The sequence below is a fragment of the Enoplosus armatus genome, chromosome 4 (genome assembly GCF_043641665.1).
Source record: "Enoplosus armatus isolate fEnoArm2 chromosome 4, fEnoArm2.hap1, whole genome shotgun sequence".
In the NCBI taxonomy this organism is placed as follows: domain Eukaryota; kingdom Metazoa; phylum Chordata; class Actinopteri; order Centrarchiformes; family Enoplosidae; genus Enoplosus; species Enoplosus armatus.
This window is the reverse complement of record NC_092183.1, coordinates 5,745,137-5,768,872: the sequence shown is the minus strand read 5'-3', so window position 1 is coordinate 5,768,872 and position 23,736 is coordinate 5,745,137.

The window sequence follows — 23,736 nt, the reverse complement described above, 5'->3', positions numbered from 1 at the left end:
GGGCAATTTTTAAAATACATATTCACCACTTAATGTTAAGGCGCTGTGAGATGTCTCTTATTCTTTTTTCGTCTAGTTGTTTTTCTGGCCTCCTGAATATTTGCCAGGCATGCCCTCATGCATGAATAAACAATAGAGGTGAACGAGCATTTTGGTTGCACCCCGCTGTTAAAAGTTGAAAATGAATGCAGAGCCAGGCAGGCTATCTTGTTTATGTGCTGCATGCTCTTTCACCCTCAAAACTCTTCAGCGCATAACCTCCTTTCGCCTCTGTGTAACATGTAAACTGATAATGTGCTTTCACCCGTGTTATTATTTTATGACTCAGAGATATGAGACTTATTTTCACTTTTTAATGTGTATTAGTGCTGAAGAGTGACCTGCTCATGGCTGTCATAATCACTGGATATTTTGCAAACTAAACTTTCGGCAGAAATGTTGTGGCATATGAGAGTTACACAGATTAATATTTTCTATCCCTCAGACCTAGGCTGCTCAAACAGTTTCATGTTCTCAGTTGTTTGCAGCAAAATCAGCTGTCACCAATACAGAGATGCAGCAATATCAGTGTTATATTCATGCTCAAACATGAACTTCAATAAAGTTCAAAACCCAGTGGGAGAGAGAAAAAAAAAGCCCCATTTTTCTTAAGAAAAGCAACTAATTCTCGCGTCTTATTCTGACATATTTTGACTTCAATCCTTTGCCACGTCATTGCCATTTCACCATGTTTCTGCGACTTTATCCGGCAGGCGACTCACTCAAACAACCACTGTTGCCGTGCAGATGAGCAATATTCGCTTTGAGAGAGAGAGTGGGCTCGTCAGCATGAAGCTTCAACTCCCTCGGCTCTCGGGCCCCTGGTAGGTTGCCCGAAAAGCCAAGAGACATGACCGCCAAGACGATGGACAGTTTTAATACAGCAGCACATGCCCTCTGGGGAGTCCAGTGGTAAACCCTGCAGATATTATGGGCGGCGAAATGAAGCACATCCATTTCCTGCAGGCTGAATGATGACATGTGGCAACTGGGGCCTCTGATGGGGTTTGGTTACTGCCTTGCCTGTCGCACAAACTCTCATTGATTAACAGAGCAAAATGACTGCTTGAATCCTCATCCCCTGCATGCTAGTGAGTGAAGAGTATTGATTTCATCCTTACAGTCGTCGTGACTTTGATTATTTTTGCTTACAGCACAGCAGACAATGCCATAACTATCCAGGAAGAGAGCGTTGCTGTTAAACTGAAATAATGGCTGCTATGGAAGAGATGTTATGGCTGCTACTGTATGACATTACAGGCTGCTGCTGTGTTTACATGCTGAACAGAGAGGATGGAGATTTGGACAGGTAACTGATAAAAATTAGTTGCCGGAGGACTGGTAGCAGACATCAGAGACGCAGAAAGTGCACTTCACAAGGAACGATCATAATGAGTCTTTCCCCAAACTGCCTTTCAGTCCTGAGGCTGATCCCTCCGGGTTAGAGGAAAGCTGTGAAGACACGTAGCCATGCACACACATCACACGCAAACGCAGCACACACACCCACATAAAACAGGTTGGGACCGCATTTAGAGCATTTCTTCAAACATAGTCTCTTCCTGCTGCAGCTGCTGTCTCCCCCAGGATCAGACGATGCATAATCAATGCCCCACTGCGGTCCACCGCCATCACATCGCCACTGCTCCTCCTGCAGCAGAGGCTCCCTTGCTCCAACACTCAAGAGAGTGGAAAAACAGTACACAGATGTATCCAATTAACACCTGCTCTGATGGTTCGCCGCCTTTATCACCGTCACGCTCTCTCTTCTACCGTTTGCATATTCCATCTCCAAGCCTCATCTGCAACTTGCCAACACCTCTCCCATTTCTGCCGACCCTCAGCTGAAGAGTTCTGGCGCCTCAGTGGATTTGGGGTAAGTGTGGGAGGAAAGCGTGCTGTGGTGCATCACAGGTTCACGTGGGTTTAGGAATACATCATGAAGGGAAAGAGAGGCCTTTGCAGGGTGGGATTTCCTCAGTGGTTATTTCAGTAATCATCTTTGATTAGCAAGCTTTTTTCCAGCTAGCGTAGTATTAACTACCTACTTAGTCAAATTTAATAGCTCACAATATGCAGTTCTGGTGTGACACGTACTGAACATATGTATATGTCCCCGATGCAGTCCCTTTTAAATCAATCTACATTTTCCCAGAGATTAAACATCTTTCTCAAAATTGTTAGCTTCTTTAAAAAAGGTAAATTAATAACGGATGATGTTTCTGCTAGACTCAATCTCATTAGTGCAAAAAAAGGGTTTTACCTTCCCTGTGTATCTTTTTACCACCACACTTGTCTCACATCAAACTGAAAGACAGCATTTTCTTCTATGAATGAGCCTCAGGTGAACTGACAGCTTTCAGTATGTGATGCATGCACCTACATCAGACATTGTTTGCATCACGTTGCCTCTCATGTGCTCTGCTACGACACAGTGGCTTTGGCACAATGGCGGTTGCGGCTCCTTTACCAACAGCAAACCTTTTACAGTAGAGCAGTCTTACGTAACTGCAACAAAAGGGCTTTGTGCTCCTTTTGTTGTTATCTTGGATCACTGAAACTGTCAGGGCAGATCTTCCTAATAAAGTAGCGGAAAATGTGGTTTTGTTGGCCTTTGTTTTTTTAATCTGCACACAACTGAAGATTGAGGGGAAGAACTACATTGCTTAATGAATGTCATGAGAGTTCTAATTTTTAATATTTTATATGACCAGTGTCAAGGTCATTTTGTATGAGTATGCGACATTGGAACTAATGATTATTTACATTAAAGATTAATCTGTCCATTATTTTTTCAATTGCTCAATTAATCTTTTAGCCTGCCAAATGTCAAGAAATAGTGCAAAATGTCCAAGGTGATGTCTTCAAATGGCTGGTTTTGTCAAGTCAATGTAAAACCCGAAGAAATTCTAATAAGGACATAAAAAAGAGAAAATCCTCACATTTGGGGAGCTGACATTTTCCTTGATAAATAACTCGACTGATCCATGATTTGAGGAAACAACCATAACACGATGTCCACCTACTATCTTTTTCTGGAGCTTTCAACCTCATCTCAACTAAGTAAACAGTTTAAGTCTTTACACTCCGAGGTCCCATTTACACTTATTTCAAATATCTTGTATCCTGATGAGATTTATGACACTTAGCCTCATGCGTCTCAGTTAGCCAGGTCATATTTCCTGGGCTACATGCAAACAAGTGTTGGCCCTAGACTATCCGTAAGCTAAGACAAACTCACATAATGAAGGAATCGTATTTAAAAATTACAAGCAAGACAAGTTTTATCATCCTTCACAGGCTTTTATTAACACCGCTCCCTAACCCATACAGATCAATTATCTCTCACTCACTCAAATCATATGGAGGTTTAACTGATAAGGAAAAATCAGATAAACGCTGTAACTGTCACGGCTGGTGAGGAATAGGACCCAGATGCAAACGGTCGAGACAGCAGGATGATGTCAGTGGTTTAATGACGAAAAGAGCTTACAGGGAGGTACAACAGGCAGAAGCAGGCAGGTAGACAGGTAAAGAAATAGACGGGTAACAGGGAGGTTCAGGTTTGTGCGACAGAGGCACGAGAGCAAAAAGAAATGGCAAGATAGCAGCTACTGCTAAGAAGTCAGAGGGCATCTGGTGGACAGGAATAGAATGACGCTGACAGGGCCTGGGAGTTTGAAACGTGGCTGGACAGAGAGGCAGAATGAGCAGAAATGTACGACTGAGGGGAGACACATTGTGACAGTGACTGCATGTTACAGTTTCGCTTTAATGAAACAGGGAGAATGGCAGCTAATTCAAGTGTAATTTCAGTGTTAACTTCAGCTGCCATGAGCACAAAGGACAGACCCAATGAGTGGCTGTGTCCACAGAGCACTTAGTGACGTAGTCAGAGTTTCGTATGCGTCCTGGAAAGACATCTCGAATGCCTCTTGGAAGAACTTTTTTTGATATCCGATACCTATCCAATCCACCTAAATGCATGAGGTGACTGATGGGGTCTGACTGAGCAAACTCCATCTGTTGATAATGACATTGAGATGGGGTTCAAAGCACTATTTCCAAGGTTAAGAATGAACATTCATGCTCAAGATTAATAGATACATTTTCTGTAAATGATCTCAATTAATCCACTAATTGCTTTGGCACTAATAGGTATCAAATATAATTAAAGATATATTTGAGTCATCATCTGTGTCTTTTGTACAACATTGTGTAGTTTCATTCTTGAGGCTTGACAGCCTTATGGTTTTATCCTTCTCTTTCATACTGGCTTTCAATTACATTACTTGAATGAATAAAATGAAAAACATTCAGTGTGAGCACAGAACTGTGAATTCACATGCTGCCATTGCCCTGTCATTTCTTAACTCCTGCTGGTTTTCAATTAAGAACTGTCAATGGCTCATATCAGCGGTAATCCCTTTCACAGGCAATTGGCTGAATATGCCCAGTCGATACCTTCAAGCATTGCATCTATTGTAAAGACAGCAGAAGTCTCCTGTGTTTACCTCTCACAGCAGATTGGCCTCTGATCTTCAAATCCCTTGTTTAGCTAAAGTGGCCCTCTTGGGACTGCGGCAAGCAGGGGATGAGGAGGCAGAGAGTGATGGAGCGACAGAAGGAAGCCGAGCGAAAGGAGCGTGAGGTTGTAAAGACGGGGAAAGATAGATAAATGAGAGAAAGGGAGGGGAGGATTGAGAAAAGGGGATGTTCAGAGAGAAAGACAGGAGAGGTAGGAGGGAGGAAACCTTTCAGGATGAGACGGCCTTGCCCACCCCCTCCCCTCCACTGCCTCCTCTCCTTCTCCTCTCCCAGGCCTGATTGAACCTCCTTGGTTGAACTCATCAGGTATTCACAAAGCCTCTTCTCCGACGCCCACCTCTCCAGCGCTCTCTGTCATGGATGGAATGAGAGGCTTAGGTCCTTTGTGGATCACTATCCCTGTCATATTTTGTGACGACACTGCCTCCCACTTCAGCTGGGGGTGGTTGGAATAAACTGGGAGGGGAAAGGGGGACGGGGTTTTGATCCTTGTTTCTCCCTTTATCCCCATCTGTAATGTGTGTATTCCTGTGGCAGAGGTAAGTCAGCTGGATAAACACCTGAGGTTTAGTGATGTGGGGAAACGGCAGTGGAGTGACAAGGATTTGAGGTTCGGTCGTGAGCAAACAAACGCACGCACAGAGCGAGGTGCGATGAGACTTGACAGCATCTCTTCTTTGTTTTTTGATGGATGAATATTGTTTTTGTTTGTATTTCACCTGCTTATCTGCGGCAACTGTTTCCTCGACGCACCTCCTCCCCACACACACGCCTTCATTCCACCTTCATTCTCTCATTCTCTTCTTTTGCTTATTCTATGTGTTTTTGGTTGCAAAGGAGATAGCAGCACCTGCACATCATTTCTGTTTCTAAATGAAAAGCGATGGTATCGACAGGCGCTATCGTTTATGGACACCACTGCGACAGAGCAGGCAGGGGAGGACGAGGAAGAAAAGCACTGGGGGCGATCAATAAGCTAGTAATGAGGGCTCAGAGCAGGATGGTCATGTGAGGGGAAATAACATGTTGTGTGAAAGAAAGAGGGGGCAGAGAGACGGGGAGGGGGAGAGAAACAGAGGGAGGAGGATAACAAGCCATGCATGATTTATGGTGGGAAAAATATATGTGTTCATACGTGTGTGTGCATGCGTCCCACCAGTGACACATGATAGTCGGACAATTGATTGTTGTTTTTGCAGTGACCCCGCAGAACCTGCCAGTCACCACAGATGTACTGTACAGCACAGTTGTCACTGCTCCTCCATGCCCCGAGGCATACAGCAACACACACACACAACATGGACTCAGAGAAACCCTCACGGGCTTTGGAGGATAGTCCTACCTGCCGAGTCTCTGCTATCAGCCTGAACAGAGAAGTCAACTGCCTTCTCCTAACTTACTTTGAGTTTTAATGCCTGTGCATCCATGTTACAAAGCAACTCATTCTGTAAATCTATGAACAGAGTTTTTAATTAAATTTTATTTTATTTACCCAGCTTTTAGAACAATTTTCACTGGTTTCAAATGAAGAAAGAAAGTCTTTAAACTGTTAACAGTGTGTTTTGTATATTATCCAGTGTTTTGGGGATTACTTTTGTCTTTTCACACTAAATTCAATTTAGCTACATCGTACTGGGTTGGAGGCAGCAATCTCAGAGTCAAAACCCAGGTAAATAAATTCCCAAAACTATCTGCATGGCTCAGCCCTGTATCCCAAGGCGTTAAACTCATATCGGATGATTTTGTATGTCATGATTTCCGTCCAATGCCAACATTCAGTGCCAGTGCAGGAAGTAGCATGCTGTTGTAGTGAGGCAGAAAGTAAACAGCTGGTTTTTCACAGTCTTGTGTTTTGGTTTCCCTATCTTAACCAATTTTTTAATTAAATTAAATTTCTATACAGTTGAGGAAGAATTCTCAGAGATGAATATATAAAAACCTGGGCAAATTGCTGCCATTGGTTGGTCACTGTTGTGTTCGGGGCATCTCAGGGACAGTGCCAAGATTTTGTCAGATTTATTACAGTACTATTTGAAATATTTCTTGCATTCTATTTAGCTTCTCTGGAGCACAATGAAATAATGTATATGATAAAGGAACGAAAATCCACTTTAACTTTGGCTCGATATCAGTTAGTGATACCTGAGCAGACTGACTGTTTATTGTGAGGAAGAGTTTAGAATCACATTCAAGGTGTGTTGAAAAGGTAAACAAGTGTGTGTGTGTGTGTGTGTGTGTGTGTGTGTGTGTGTGTGTGTGTGTGTGTGTGTCCTAAATAGGTTCAGTAGGTCATGAATCAGTGTGTGGCAAATTGGATTTCAGGCACTAATAAGGTTCCTGTTTCATTGAACATTCGGACACCGATGAGTCAAAGTTTGAAGGCAACGTGGTAAGGATGTCACATAAACAACGAAATTCCCCAGAGTTAGATAGACTATAGTGTGAAGTATACAGTATGTGGCTGTAAAGATACCGACCTTTGATTCTCAAGGGAACCATGCAGCATTTACAGAGATGTCACAGCATGGAAAACACAGCTGCATCTAATACAATTAATAGAGAAGTTTGCTAATGAGTAAACTTTGACATTACTAATACTTCAGACAGATGCTGGTGCTTCAATCACACAGGGCTTGCTTCACCAGGCTTCTGAATGAGAGCTCAGTCCTGGGAAACAAGAGACTGAATAGAAAGTAAAAAGGTTCAGGAAATCACCATAATTCCTTGGGGGGGGGGAGGGGTTCTGAACCTTTGTTGGTCAAAGAGTCAACTGTAATTCATTCACTGAGAGACTTGCTTTTCTTTGGGCATTGCAAGTGTCAGCGGCAGTCTCCAGGAGAATGCTAATGAGGGCAATAATGACACCTCAGCATACATATACAGGCCACCTGTTCATCTCGGGAGGGAACGTTAAAAATAAATCACTGGCCTTATCCCTTCTCACAGTCTGCCTTATGGTTCACTGGGCCTACTCACAATACTTGACTCTTCTAAAGTCAGCCTCACTGTGCAGCACAGTGACTTTTATGTGATAATTAAATTGTACTCACAGTACAATTATACTTATATTAAAGTTCATTCATTAATCCAACATTTTGGGAAGTGAGCTAGTTTGCTGTTTATGCAATGTCGGCAGAATGAGATGAAGAGGAAAACTTCCCGTTATTCCGACATGTGCTCACACATTATTCCGACATGACTACCTGTTGTATTGGATCTATTGCATTAGTGTTATTACTGAAGTTTAAGTAACTGCCAATAATCGTAGCTTTGCAGGTGTTTTACCGCGGCTTTGTTGACACGTGTAATTCTTTTCACCGAGTGGGAGATATCGTCACTGTTACCAATACCAGTAGCGTAGCACCATTTACACCTTACAGAATACAGTACAGGAAAACAGCACTACAAACTTCAGCCTCCAAAGAAACCATAGAGTCAAATCAGTCTCATCTCTACCAAAACTGAACATTACAAATTATAAAAGGCACCATTTGTCACAGGGCCGTTGTGTTGGATTGCATTAGATTGGACAGGTGGCCCTGATGTTGTGTCCGCCCCCGTATCTTTCACATGATGTTTTGCAAATAACTGTTGTTTAGTTAAAAGTCTGTCACTTGAAAGAATATGAAGTCTTCACAGGCAGCACTGTCACAATAATGGACACTGACTGGAAAGACACCAGCTTGTCTCATTCAAATGAGGCAAACCTGCTGAGTGAAGGAAAGTAGGGTGTCAGTTCAAATGCTGGTAGATTGGCTTTTGGATTCATTTTAGCAATGCTTTGTGTTTTCTTAACTGTGTGATGGAGAATTTTCGAAAGGTTTAAGGAAACACAATCATTTTACATGCAGTCAAGCAGAATTTGGTTTAAAGAAAGTCAGCATGATGCGTCTTTAACAATATAACAACAAACATGAGATTTGATATAATAGTTACTGTTTGTCTAACACCAGTTCAGTGTTTCACCTTCTTATCAGTTTTAATAAAGCAGGAACCTGTCGCCACTGAAATGGAAAAAGTTAACAGCTAGAGTTTAAAAAAAAATCAATACTTATACCTTGAGGAGCTGTGTGTTGAACCATCTGTCATTTAAGTTCAAGTTCAAGCACATTTATTAAGTATTAGTCCAGTCATCACAAGCAATTTTCAATAGACACAGAAAAATAGAACCTGGCTTAGGTCAGGTAATCAACAACCACAGTTCTGTTGTGTTGAAGAACTTCAGAGGAGACAGACTGGCATGAAGCCTACTTTATGCACAAACACATCATCTGTTTTATTTCACCTGAATATATTGAAAAAATCAGCTCAAGGAAATGTTCAGAGGTCATAATCCACATTATTACTGGACTAATATACACAGAACACTCAAACTGACATTCAGGAACGAATTTACCAGATAAAGTGAACTGATTGCAGAATATATTCAAAAGTGTCAGTGAGTTTTGACAGGAAAGTGAAGTTTATTTGTAGTATTCTTGTAGTATTATTGTAGTATTCTAGTACAGTGATGTGTGCAGGGTTACAAAAAAGGATTTAACTGTTGCCTATTTTGATTGGAGGAAAGTAAGTAAATGAGAATTAAATGAATAACAGCATGCAAAAGTAAAAAAAAAAAAAAAGTGTAATGAGGAATTAATAGCCATGAAATGCCAAATGTGTAAAGTGATGAAGTGACTGATAGGTTTATAAAGTGTTGCCAAACAAATGATGGCTATAATTATACCCCTTATTATCCATCATTATTCTTTGCTGCCTGTCAGTGTAGTCTGCTCATGTTTGAATTGTGTGAGTGTGATCAAGTCATAGACTGCGCTGGTGACGCCATTTGGAGCCAGAGTCTCCGCAGTAGTGATCGGCGAGTGGAGCTGCGGTGCGGTGATCTGCTAACATGGAGAGGGCAAGGCTTTATCATTTATACTGCAGCCAGCCACCAGGGGGCGATCGAGATGTCATTTCGTCCATCTTTATATACAGTCTGTGTTTCAAGTCAATAATTGAAATGCTTCAATGTGTGGTGTGTTGTTCTTTTAGGCTGTGTTTGTGCTGCATGTATCACTATAAACGTTCTTTGTGGCTTTTACATTGGTGAATAAGGTGATGACAGAATGTACTTTCAGACAAATACCACTGAAACAGTGGCTATTTTGACCAGTTTCATTCCTCTGCAAATAAAAATAAGCAACCCAACATCCAAAACATTTAATCATAAAAGCTGCCATATCTGCCTCTGTTGTTTCTTCTTCTACTGTTTTGATGAACCCACACTCAGAGATTTTAAAAATAAGAGTCAATTGCCCATGTAAGTCATAAAAATACAAAATGCAGGACTGTTATGCTTGATGCTATGCAACAGTCTAAAGTCTACAACCCAGCTACCACAAATTATTATTTAAAGAAGAATATAAATTGTCTTCCCACCAACAGAGACACAATCACAGCTAATCTCCCACCGAATCCTCTCTCTGCTCCTAATAGCTATGGCATATCGACTTTTCATTCACACCCTGCTGTCTCCAGCTCCAGCGAGATGAGTCACATCAAATCAAACCCCATCAAACGTCAAGCTCATAAATGAATGGAGGTGTCATGAGTCAGATTCTTTATTATCAGGAAAGTATTACCTTTTTCCACCTTTCGCACATATGTGCACGCTTATCTTCCACCGGCTCCCTAACCGGCATTCAACAGTTTACTTCAGATCAACAGAGAGACACCGGCAGGGGTCATTCAATCATAAGGTGCTAAAAAGTCTGCCGCTTCTTTCTTTGTGAGCACGGATTTGATGGTTTTGGGCAATCTAAAGTGGTAAGAGTTGGTTTGGGTTTGAACCACGCTGTTGATCAAGTGTAATTGAGTTCTTACAATTGCTTAAATAAATGTCTTCTAGGACTTCAGGCATCGTTGACTCTCTCTCTGTAGCCCCTCATTAACTGTGTTCTTCACTTTCCAGTTAATTTCTCCCTCCTCTCAAACCACTTTCCTCTGTTATAAGAAGTTGTTACAAAGTCCAAAAGAGACAGCGACTGAGCTGCCACCAGCTGAGGGGAGTCACTTCATGCTACCATTTACAGATCACACAGCTTAGAACACATTATGGCCGTTGAAACTGAACAGGAAACAGTCATTTCTCTGGAAAGCTGCTTCACATAATAACTAGTAATCATGCCATCACCCACACATACGATACATGCTGTGCACCAATCCGAACAGGATGCAGTACAGTAGCCATCAAATCCTCATACAAAAGGTGACAAATATGTATTTAACGTTATTTAAGCGTTTGAACAAGCAGCCAGTGTTTCTGGTAAGGCATGTTGGTAAGGTGTTTCGACGCCCCTCACATGCCGACTCTGTGTTGCCCGTTAGCCTTTTTAGGGTCCAATGGTGAGTTTTCACTTCGCCACCCCCTCCACAACTAAAAGGTAGTGGTGGGCGGATCGATCCAAATATCGATACCAATGTAATGAGATCGATACTTTTTCATACCCCCCTCTTGTGTTTTGATGTTGTACCATCACGTGACTCAGAGGCGCCCGGCAAACAAGCGAGCAGGCTCAGCCGCCAGGCCCAACCAGCAGCACACACACACAAGCAGCACAGAGTCCAGAAATCCAGAAAAGAAGTGCAATGAAGGGAGAAATTTTATTTAATTTTTGTATTGTAGTTTCTGAACACTCTACCTCAAAAAAAGAATTTGTTTTAATTTGTTCTCGAGTGATAATTTTGTGCACTTTGTTTATTTAAGAAAAAAATCCAGACATGACAATGTATGGGGAAAAATTGTTTTGTTACTGTTCTATTGTTTCTGAACAAAAACTTTTGTTATGATAATAAAGTATTTTCTATTTACCTATAAACTTTTCTGTCCAATTCTGTCCTGGGTTTTAACTAATTAATAATCCAAAGGAAAAATCACAAAAACACTTAAATGGTCATGAAAATTCATTCAGATTTAGCAATTTGATGATGTATCAACCTTAATTATTAAAAAGTATCGGTATCGGCGATACTGGCCCTGTATTTACTTGGTATCGGATCGATACCAAATCTTGCAGTATCGCACACCACTACTAAAAGGTAACCTGTGGAGTTTTTAACCACCAGTAGTGCTATGGAGCAATGTTTTTATGAGTACACATGCAACATGATACTCATTCCTGTGGTCAGTCTACGCTATTCCACTGATCAACAGTTGGTGGCAATAAAGTGCAAAGAAGCGTTGCAATTCGCCAACAAAGGCAGTAAAGAAGAAGACTGCAAGCTTGCGAACATGGAGTAAGCAATGTAAGATTTTGAAAATTCTATTTTATTTATACTTCAGTTTTATGAGGAAGGAAATGCATTCAACATATTAGTTCGATCTCAATGTATGAATGTATTTTGGTGATAAACACTGAACGTAAACATAAATGTGTTTGTTTACTTTTAGAAAGAAAACTCTGCAGGGCACCTTTAACCACCCATTCATTTCTCTAGAATGAGTTTATTGTTCCGTTCATGGTTTGTACAATATTAAAACTACACCCCAAACTAGGAGAGATCATAACCTATAATGATGTCCAGGATGCATTTGGGTGAAACACAACAGGCCTATTTGGGTTATGGCCCCATTCTTTAAACAGGAATGTAACCTAATTAAATACATGAATAATAAATAATTACCAATACCACCTATGCCACAGGTTGGCCTGGTCTGCGGTAATGATTTTTTTTATTGAGTAGATAAATTGTTGGAGCTGGAAAGTTAGACATTTGCTCTTTAAGTCATATCTGAATTATGTTTTTTGTTGCAGTGCCAAGATGCGTAGTTCCCAGGTTTAATCAAAATTGGATCAGTTGTGATTTTCACATGAGATATTTTTGTTACAACTGATACCACCTCTTCCATCAATAAAGTGCTATTGTGTGTATCTCCATGAGATTTACTGGTAGTGCCACGAAAAGAATGAAATATTTAAAAATGGAATTTTCTTTTTTCATTCATTTTTAAAACAGAGCTGAGATCTGAGCTCACAACACTGAGTCGGCTAAATATAGTTCAGATGTGTTTGTCTACATAAACAGTGAACCTTATCATTTATTAATTGGCTTACAAGCATTTCGTGCATTAAAAACATAGAAGAAATTGGGGCACTGAGATTGTGCTCCTTTAAACTGATCCCTCTCTGAGTTATTAAACCGCAGAACATTGATTTCTCCATGGAGTATGTGCAGTACTTAGTGCCTAGAGAAAGAAGCGATTGAGTTCTTGACATTATTAACACATGTGCATTGTGCACAGGAACTTACTGATAAATTGTTACCTGACAGGTCAGTTCGATCTACTTAAAAAGAAGTGGGAGGCACAGGAAATATGTGAGAAAAATTAAGAGTAAAGCTTGACACAAACTGCTTAGAATCCTGAATCAGAGCCAAATAATTCAAGTGCAATGAATGTGAAGGAGTTTCTCTCAATGGCTCTTGGGCAAGACCTAACAACAACTCACAGAAGTACAAAAATACATGTTGGCACAGGGACATCAGGATTTATTCATACGAATTCTGCAGCTTACAAATTTCACTACATATTCACCATTCAGTAAGAAGTTCAGCACCAGGCCCTTTGCTGCATGTCATCCCCCCTCTCTCTGCCCTGCCTTTCAAGTTCAGCACCAGACGCTTTTACAGCACAGTGCACCTTAGAGCTCCACTAACGCGATTTCCTACAGAGGACGAGGCAATGACAAGGTGACATATAAAAATGTTCACACTTCACATGTTTTCAAAGAATAAAAGGAATTATTGTAAATTGAACCTGCGTCACTATTTTTTTGGCCACTTCGGGGCAGCAGAAACATAATTTTTTTAAGTTGATATGTCAAATATGTTAGCAAACAGCTGCTTATTTACACTTCCAGCTGATACGGAGCAACATTAACTTTCATTTGGAGTCGCGTGTCTGGGCACCTGATGAATGGTAGTCCAATATTCAGTCTTGTTTTAGCTCTGTCTTCATTTTCCCCTAATCCTGAGGGAAATATCTGGCTCTTTAACTGCTAAATGCTTTAATTATGTTCACCAGCTAGTCGCTAACTTTGTCTGCGTGCCGTTTGGTGCTGGCAGGTATTACTGTGGGTTTATCCGAGGAAAAAGCAAGTTGGCCTAACTTTACCTGGACAGTGACATTTGAATGTTACTTTTAATGAATTACTTTTTCTGCATAATAACTTTAGCCCGGTTGGCACACCGTTTTGTACTTTCCAGAATTCACGGTGTTTGAAACCACACTCTCCTCTGGCACTGTTTTTTTTTCAATTTAAATGTAAATTAACTCCTATCATAAGCCTTTTTAAAGCAAATATTGAAAATACTGTGTTGGAGTTTACAACAAGGCAACAAAATAACATGATCTTGGGACGTACAAGAGCAGCAGCTAATTGAAACTATGAATCACAGTGTGACTGAATGACATTTGTGTTTTACCGCACTGTAGCACCGGAGGATAAATGCCCTGCACAAAGTCAGAGGATAATGTGATACAGTTAATAATGACCTCATTATTATTCAACTTTTATATTATTACTAACAACGGGACTGTGAGAGAAAATAGTCACAGCGTATTGGCTTTATTGAAGTATTATAGTTGCAGTGATACAACAGAAATAGAAAAAGTATGCTTGTTTTTTGCTTGTCAGAATGTAAATGACTGGTTCGTCAGCCTGGTAATTCCACTCTCTTAGTCTTCATACTTCGACTCGTGCTCTTGGTATGCTAATGCTGTGCTAAGTTTCTTCCACAAGCTGCTGGGGGGTTGTGATAAAGAAGCTCGGCTGTATGAGGGGTGCTTGGGTTTTTCTGGTCTGTTGACTAACCAGAATGTTGTTCTGTTAACTAACCTCAAGTAAATAGCAAGTGTTCTCTTGTGCCCTCTTTTGCTGTACTCCCTCGCTGGGAATAATCCGCTATTATACATCTGTAAAAAATGCATGCCATGTGCCAAGCTGGAGGCTCTCAGAAGCAGGTGTCATCATATCCCACTTGATCTAACGGGGTAATTCACCTAAATCTGCAGTTTTCATGGCAAATAGTCTTTCTGATTGGCATTTAGAAACATTTTGTTTGAGACAAAGTATTTTAAGGTCCAATTTGGTCAACCATTTTGGGTGTGGAACTCAATAAGTCGATTTTATGAAGTCTGATTTGCTTAAAAAATATATATGGGCTGAGTATTAGTCCTAATGGGACACTAAATTACATAGTCAAGAGTTGAATTCACTCAAATGCTGCCTGGTCAGATTAGTGATGTTTCAGACTTTAAACAGTTTTTAAAGTTTCTTAAAGCTGCATTCATCAGTATTTTCATATTAACAATGGATCAAATGAGTATGTGCATTGTGAAATGGGTTGCCCATAGTAACACAGAGAATTATCACACAACTCTTTTCCCTGAGCTCTACAGGAGCCTTTTAGCCTATTTTCTTTATCATGGTTTCTTGGCCTAGACTCAAAAGTAAGAGTTATAAAATTACTTATAGCCTCGTTTTAAGTGACAATGCTTGGATAAACCCACTGTGCCCAATCTAGCAAGAACCAAATTGCAGAAGTTTGCAGCTAGCTGGTCAACATAATGGAGCATCTTGTGAGCTAAAATGCCAGATATTTCCCTCAGAGTTTGGTGTAGACCAAGACAAAGCTTAACGAAGAGTGTACTTTGAATGTACATTCATCATGTGTCAACTGTTTGCTGATATGTTTGCCTTTACAACTTTATAAGCTGATAATATGTAAATGTTGTTGTACCACACCCTCCATGCGGCCAAAAAAATCCATTATTGCGGCTTTAACTTTCATATTGCATTCATGGGATTGCAATTTGCTTAAATTAATTCATGAAATAAGTCAACATCTGTTTATGTAAGTCTTTTACGAAAAACAACACAAAAAAATGTTTTTTTTTTCCTGTCAGGAAAGAGAAACGTACCTTGGAGCCAAGCATAAGCTGTTGAGGGTTGTGATCTTTTGTTTGGCTTTTCACTGTCCCCTTGAAGGATGATTAATTGGCCTGCAAATCATTTGAATTCAGCCTGTGGCAGCTGCTGTCCATTTCAGGCACTCAGAAGTGACTGCTGATTGAGGATAGAAACTGACCCCTGATTACTTGATTTGCCGCGCATCACTGAGAAAAGCAATCTCCTCATTACTCCTAAGTTGTCAGCGACATCAAAGAGGCTTTCCAGACTCTCCCTTTAAACAGGAAAAGATTCTGGTCTGGGTAATGCTAGTTTGTACTTTTATAAGACAAAATGAAAATGAAAACCTCCCGCAAATACCTTCTTTCCCTGCTTGGAGGAAAATTCAATTTCAGATTACACACATATCATATCTTCCTTTTTCATTACTGAGTGTTCAAACATTTCTTTTGTCTTCATCTATCTCATATTCCTTGTCAGGAAGGCAAACAGACTGTGTGTACTTGATAAATATTCACCCCCGAAATTTATACTGGTTTTATGTTATTCCGATGCAAATGTCTGCGCACATCTGAAAAAGTTAGGATCAATTGCATCATTGTCTGTTTTCAGAGCAGCTCAGGTGCAGCTTTTTATTCTGTGTCTGAGCCTTTCAGATTCCACAGAGGCTGAGTTAGTGTTAAAGCACAGCAGCGGCATGAAGTTGCAAGCTTTTACTCGTCATTGAACCATTCTCTGAAACTACTGCTGCTCTCAGCAGGGGAACAGGGGTAAAAAGAGGTGAGTGGAACAGTAACAGCTTTCAGTTTCATATTTGAACTATGAGCCTTGTAAACAATTCCACAAGCATGGAGGGTGACATTTACACGCCATTGAGGTACACGCAGGGCAATAAAGTGTCCTGTGTTGACCCCTTGCTTATCTCTGCATGGCCATAACACAATGAAAAGTCCTGTTTGTCATCCAAAAACAGTTTTTTTGGGTGATTTTTACTGCCCCATAACACAAAATGACAATATTATATCTGCAGGGGTTTGATGGGGTTGTTGATCATTGGCCATGACTTAATGTTTACCTTGCTGACATTTTTAGCTCCAAATCTCAAAATCACTTCCTTTCTAAAATATTTTCAGTAACCCCAAACACTCCTACACATTTCTAAACCCATTTCCGAGAACTTAATGATGGCGCGTCAGAACACTTTTAAAGCTGAAACAGCGAAGAGCTAAGTGGTTCTATTATGGGATATTTTTGAGATTCACTATATTATCCCTTGATTAGGCATTTTTGCTGCGTCTCCACTCTAATTAGCTTGCTTATTTGTTACAGTTGCCTAGTCATATCTGTTGAGGAAATGTGACTTTAATGTTTGTGTCATTACAGGGAACTATTACTCAGGAGGTGATCAGTTCTGTCAGTGCTGTCGTGAGTCACATCGGCCCATTAAGGTAATAAATTACATAATGCCCCTTTAGCTTACCACTAAAAATCCTGACAGTGGCAAAACTGGCCAGGAATTTATTTTCTCTTCAGAAAAGTTTTTATGCTTAAAAGTTATTTCAATTTAAAGCCCTGTGGATCCGGTGCAGTCCCATAGCCTAAAATGTTTCCCATTTAGCAACGTGACTTCCTCTGCACAGAGTACTTTACTGTGTCACCCAGGCCATTTAAAAGGACACCAAATCTTACTCATGAGTGTTGTTGGAAGCTGTGTTTTCTTCTTCACCTCCGGGGAATAAAAACTACAATGCAAAAAGAGCTGTCTACCCACATCTGCACAACTGTCACTGAGCTATGGGGTGAGGTGGAAGAGAGAACAAAAGTCGGAGGTTAGCAAACAAAAAGGTCAAAATGAGTTTGTTTCAAAATAGAGGCAGGGCACGCTGGCATTACGTGGCCTGAGGAGTTTACTTAGACTGAATTAAAGATCTGTCATAACACTGGCTAGAAAGCACTTGAAGTACCAAGATGCAGAGGTGAGCTTCAGCTCTGCACAATCATAACAACACAGTAGTTTCATTGTTAATTTTCTTAACTAATCACATATACATTTATTTACATACATTAATGTTAGACCTGTTAAATATTGAATAAAAAAAACACACAACAACAACAAACATTTTGTGCACTTGGTAAAATGTCACATGTTTGTTTGTGAAAGGAAACAGGTGTCTGGGCAAAGGAACCCACCACAGTGCACCATGTTTCCATTCCTCGTAAAAGAAGCCAGAGGTGATGTTGCCTGCATCACTCACCATTTATTCCTTTCTAAATAAAAGGTATATTTCATTTAAAAGGTGCCATATTCTGAAGTCTAGTGGTATTGAAGTTGTAGATAGGGTCAGGAGGAAAATAAATCTTTCTGTCAATGTTTCCTTTTTATGCAGGAATGCGCTGATAACCCTATAACAGGGTTAACTCCACAACAAACATCAGAGGTAGTGTGCAATTCATCAATAGCCTACTTTAAAATTGGGATTTCTTTTTGCCCTGTTTCAACTTGTCATGCCAAAGCTGGAGATAAAGGAAGAGAAACACCTTCTATTGGGAAGCATTCTGGTCCAAACAACATGCACGCTAAAATCTGATAAGTTTAAACCCCCTGCACGCCCTCTTCTCAGGACTTTGTGGGCATGTAAAGCTGTGCTCCCTCACCCTGCTGTTGGTTGCGTTGGACAAAATCTTTATTAGTTCATAGAGTTTGGTGACATTGCGGAATTCCCATAGCTTTGCTCAACTTCCACCTGACTAGAGGTCTAATCAGGTAGGGTAATTGAAAACAGCTGTGTAAGTGTGCAAGGCCTTTAAAGGCGGAAGAACATTCACTGATTTAGGCAGCACTCTGACAGCATTCACACTCTAAATAAGTTTAAAAGTGATTTATTGGATGCAAACAAGCAAACAAAAAAGTGCGTACTATCTAAATGAAATTTCTTAGTGTGTCCCGATAAAATATGTTGTTTTACGCGCACTGGTTGGGTTGTACGACAGCTGGTCCTTGATAGAAGGATTCTGAAAGGTCCCACTGGGTTGGAGGTACAGAAGGAACAATGAATATAAGTAGCGTTAACACCCCAAGTCTATCCTCTACAGTCGTACAAAGTAATCATATAAGCTGCAGTGGTAGCAGTTGGAATAGCACATTTAAAGAACACTGGGTGTAAACTGTTAAGAGGTCACTGCAAAATAAGCAAAATGGAAACATTAACTGTATTTCTGCCCTGCACCTATTATTTAAAGCTCATGAAAACCTCAGTAATTCTCCATAACATAAAACATTCATGACTCAATAAGCAACAATGTTCAGAAAAAAACCCATTCTTTTTTTCAGTCAACAAGACTGTGAGGGTGTGGTTTGAACAAATTTTGACTTTTGCTCTACCAACAGAAGCAAACTGCCCCAAAACTGTCATTAAGTTTTGATTCATCACATTTTGTTGCTAAACTCTGATTGGTGCATGGAAATGGAAAAAAAAAACATGGCATCACAAAGCAAAGACAAAACAAAACAGAAATCTCTCGTGAGAAATAATCAAAACTGTTTTTTTTTGTTTTCATGTAGGAACCCATTGCTCACAAAATAGGTTTTCTGGGCCTCAAGGGAAGGGAAAAAGGAAGGCACCTCTGGTTCACCTCGCCAAGCAAAAGTTGAAAGAAGGGTGTCAACTGGGGATAACGCCACCACCAAACACACAGACAATCGCACACTACTCCCACCCAACTTCAGTTGTTCTAGTCCCCAGAACGGCTCACTCGCCAAACCTGAAGGGACGCCCGCCTCTATTTCCCCTTTGGGAACCTCTCAAGTCTGGGGTGCTGAGGCCTGCCCAGTTGGATACCACCACCACCACCACCACCACAACTAAACACACACAATCACACAACACCTGTCACCCCCTGACACTGACACATCTGCTCCCAACCTTCCTGGCTCTGTGGCTTTCTCATGGTGAGATGCTCGCATTGTGAAATTGCCTCTTCCTTGGGGAGCTATTCAATCACTCCAGGCTTCAGCCCACAACAAAACGGGCAGTCCACCCAGGGAGAAAACTAATGTGTGATTCCGCCTATTTGCCATGGAGGCCAGGGAAAGAAATATCTCCCCTTCGGAGAGAATGAATGGGCTGCTTCTTGGGTTATGGGTGCTCCAATGATTTGATTAACTTCACAAGGACAAAATGAAACTTTTTGCTGACCAATTTCTGTGATTGGTGGCTAGCCAAATGATGTGTTAGAGGAGAGATGGGTTTCGGGGCACCACTCATCTCTTCAAATGAGACTTGTGAATTAAATCAAATTGAAGACATGCATAGGAATAACTGACTACCACTTTGGGAGGCCATGTACATAGACAACTCGACTTAGTGTCTTCATTAGACGGGCTGTCTGAAAAACACAGCTGATTGGCACTGTGTGCTTTTGCATAGTAGCCCTGTCATTAATTATGGATACACTTGCTGGTGATGCCACACCATGTCCGACTGACCAGAGCTGAGATAATGACAACTGAGGTCAAAATATCAGGCTCTACCTGCCCACATTTGTATTCTGGTCACTAACTCGAGGCCAGGCTCACAGGCATGAGGCTAGGCTAATAGATGTATAGAACAGTGTAATATTTATCCAGCAATTGGTGTGTGTGTGTGGTAGAGTCATATGTTTCCGTTTGTGCATGGGATTAACATTTGTAACATTTGAGCATGTATGTTATTTACTTTTATCTTTGATATTTTTAATTACACTTGTTTGTATTGGCAGGGAAAAGGGGAATTAATTGACTGGAATAAAAATGAGGGCGGAATCTGTGACTGAAAAAGCAATCTTTATCCTGTCGGACAAATACATGTAAGAAGGCATTCAGAAGACCTCAATTCGACCGAACCTTCCGGCAATTTCAGCAGAGTGCTAAGCTGCGGCACACCTCCACCCATGTTACCTGAAAACTTTTCAATCCAATGTGATCTTTCATTTGGCCTTTGATTAAAAGTTTGAAAAGTCTCACAAGCAAAGGTGTTCTGCTTAAGAATCACACCCGCTTTTGCTTTATTTGACACCTAAAACACCCGAAGAAGCCCACGGCACTTAATAATAGTCAACTGGCGCACAGACATGATTGAGATTCTAGAGCAATCCGTTTCAAGTTCTACTTGGATGTTGAATGTTGATTGATCTGGCTTGACCAAGGAGCAGCTAAGGTAAGTAAGCAAGCAGCTGAGATCTAAAATACAAAGGAGATGATGACTCACAGTCTGGCTGCATCTCGCTGTGCCAGTTAATGGAGAAAGCGTAATTAGTGTGACCCTACATGCAAATTATGTTGAAGCATTTAGCTCATTGTAGCAGACTGAGCTGTAGTGTCTAGAAATGACACTCAGACAAGCCAATGGTGAGAATATTAATTTTCTGGCAAAGAAAATACATTTTTTTTTTATTCTGTTCAGTCCTTGCTGTGCAGTTTTATTTCACACAGACTTTCTTTAGGCTTGATAATTATGTACATGCTCAACCAATTAATCGAACCTCCTCATCCACATTTTTTCAGTAATGATGACCAAGACAGTTAGGGTCTTCGTCCAGCAACTCGCCACCTCAACATGATGGCCATTGTCATTGAAACCTGCCCAATCTATCTCTCCAACCCCATAAGGATGATGACAAGGAAGACATGCCGCTTGGTGGTGATTAGGAGGCTTTGTCATCTATTCAGCTTTCTCTTGTTGGTGAGCCACGACCCAGTGGTAGTAAAGAACGTTTGGTCTGCTGCTGGCTCTCTGCCTGTGTCTCCTGAGACAGCAGGGAGTGATAGTTGCCCTGCTTCTTTGGGACTAAAAGATCAAAGGTCCTACAAAGGCCAGCCCTATCTGCCCTTGTCCTTTGGGACAATGGGAAGACAGTGGCAGCCTGTCACAAAAAGCAAAATTTCTATCTAAAATGGAAAAATCACTGTTTTCCTGCTCTCTGACTATGGCTGCCTCAAAAAGAGTTATATTCTTGAGCACGGTTCTGCCTGCCGTCCAACGTTGGCGGTCAAGAGGCAGGTCTCCCCTTCTAAAAGTTCAACAGTAAGGGGGTGCCCCTCTTTTTAGTTTCAGCCAGACCAGTGGGTTAGATTTGGCCACTTTTGGTGACTTTCCTACCGCTCTCACCAGCAGGCTGATCCAGGAAACAAAGCGTTTTGTTATTCACCTGCTGTAAGAGCAGTGTTACAACATAAGGTGTTGAGATACTACCTGCCCAGATTTTGTCTCTCTCTCTGGGTCTGTGTTTTGCACCAGGGAGAGATGTGAAGGGGTAAGAGACAGATGCTGCTGAGACCTGCATTGTGTGACTTAAACTACCCTCCACCTCCACCACTCTGTAAAGTCCATCAGTAATACTGGGTAACAGCAGTGGGTGTACAAGACCCACATGCATTTCCCACCTTTTTGTGGTTATAACTTACAATGTGATGGAATGGGACCAACCTTGTGTCAATCAGTTGTTCAACACCACCTTCAGTATGTCAGCTAGGATGGATGAGGTGTGTCCATCAGTCAATCAGGCGTGCATTTGGAGTTGGGTATTGCTGACCTGTGGCTTAAAGGGTGAAGCCTTGCATATTGTAACCATAGTCCAGGGCCCACTCACCTGCTCCCCTGCTATTCTCATAGTTGCTAAGGAATGAATGCATGAGGAACACTATACAGCTCTGACAGTGTATGAATTTACCAGCAATTCACAGTACCTTAATTCTTTGCATCTTGAGAATGCTTTTTGGATGTGATGGCTGTATTTGTTGACTCTTCCAGGCAATCTCAGCCAACAGCTGTAAATTACTAATATTTAACTAGCCTTACATATACAACCTATACATATATATATATATATATATATATATATTTGAAAGTCCTTATGTGTTATGAAAGACACAGAGTCACCTCAACAAATGAATAAACTTTTGGCAACCCTATAAGCTTGTTGTTGTTCCACAGTCCAAGCCCCTCCAAAATGTTTAAATAGGGAGCGGGGAGGGAGAGAGAGAGAGGATGGACTAATCCGCCTCAGCGACTTTGGGACAGGCTTGCTTCTCCTTCAGGGGTGGTGAACATGGCTGAGAGCTGCCAGCCTGCATGCACAAAGACAGGCTGATCCCACATGAGCAGAAGAGACAAAAATGAGAGGAAAAGCACAGCAGTGATAGTGACAGTGTAGTACAGCACCATGTCAGAGCTGAAAGGTCATATGAGCAGTGTAGGTCTAGTTGTGTAGTTCTAACAGATGTGACATCAAAATAGACACTTCATAAAGACTTGTAACAGTTAAATGCCAATCATCCTTTTTTTCCTCTATAAACTGCTTCAAAAACTGACATAAATGCATCCTTTTTGTAGTTATTTGAGGTTTAATCACCAATAAAGTAACTGTAAAAGCTTAATTAGTGTTGACTCCTCGCATCTCATCCTTATAAAAGACTGTACACTTTGAGCACAGGGACAAAACTTTTAAAAATCTTCAATCACACTTACTGCTTTGGCTTTAACTTGTGCTTATTAGTTGTTCCCTCCACTTTTTTGGTAGATTCTCTTTTGGCTGAGCCCCAAGAGTTTTTTCCAGAAATAAAGACATTTTCCTTGGGATCCCATGAGTTGTTACTTAGCCACAGGCTGTTAATGAGAATGCAGACATCACCGCAACACTCTGCCTTTTTCTCAGTTAGACATTGAGCATGATTGTTTGATGCGGAGACCTTTTAAGCAGCCTCAACTCAACTCAGAGAACAGGACTTGTAAGCAGAAGGTTATGAGAATTTTAGTCATGCGTTTTTTAGGGAAGTTGAAGGACACTGTAGCTAATTAATGAATGAAAACAGTCAATGGATGTTTTGCAACTCTTCAGATTTTTAACTTTAGAAACGCCAATGACCTTCAGTAATGGTTTTGCATGGTAAAACCTGTCAATTTGCATTAAAGGCTTTCGAAACAGCCTGTTAAATGTATTAGTTTTCTTTGAGCCACAGTAACCAATACAATGCATTTCTTACAGTTAATTGGTCCCACGACATTTATCAAAATATTATTCACGATTTGATCATCATAGGGGCAATTTGATTTGGCATCATTGTGATCTAGTTGGAACGGGCCTCATCTCTCTCTGGTCATGCTGGATAAATCCAGGTAGAAGGGAGTGAGTAAGCATGGTTTGCATATGAGCTCAGCCG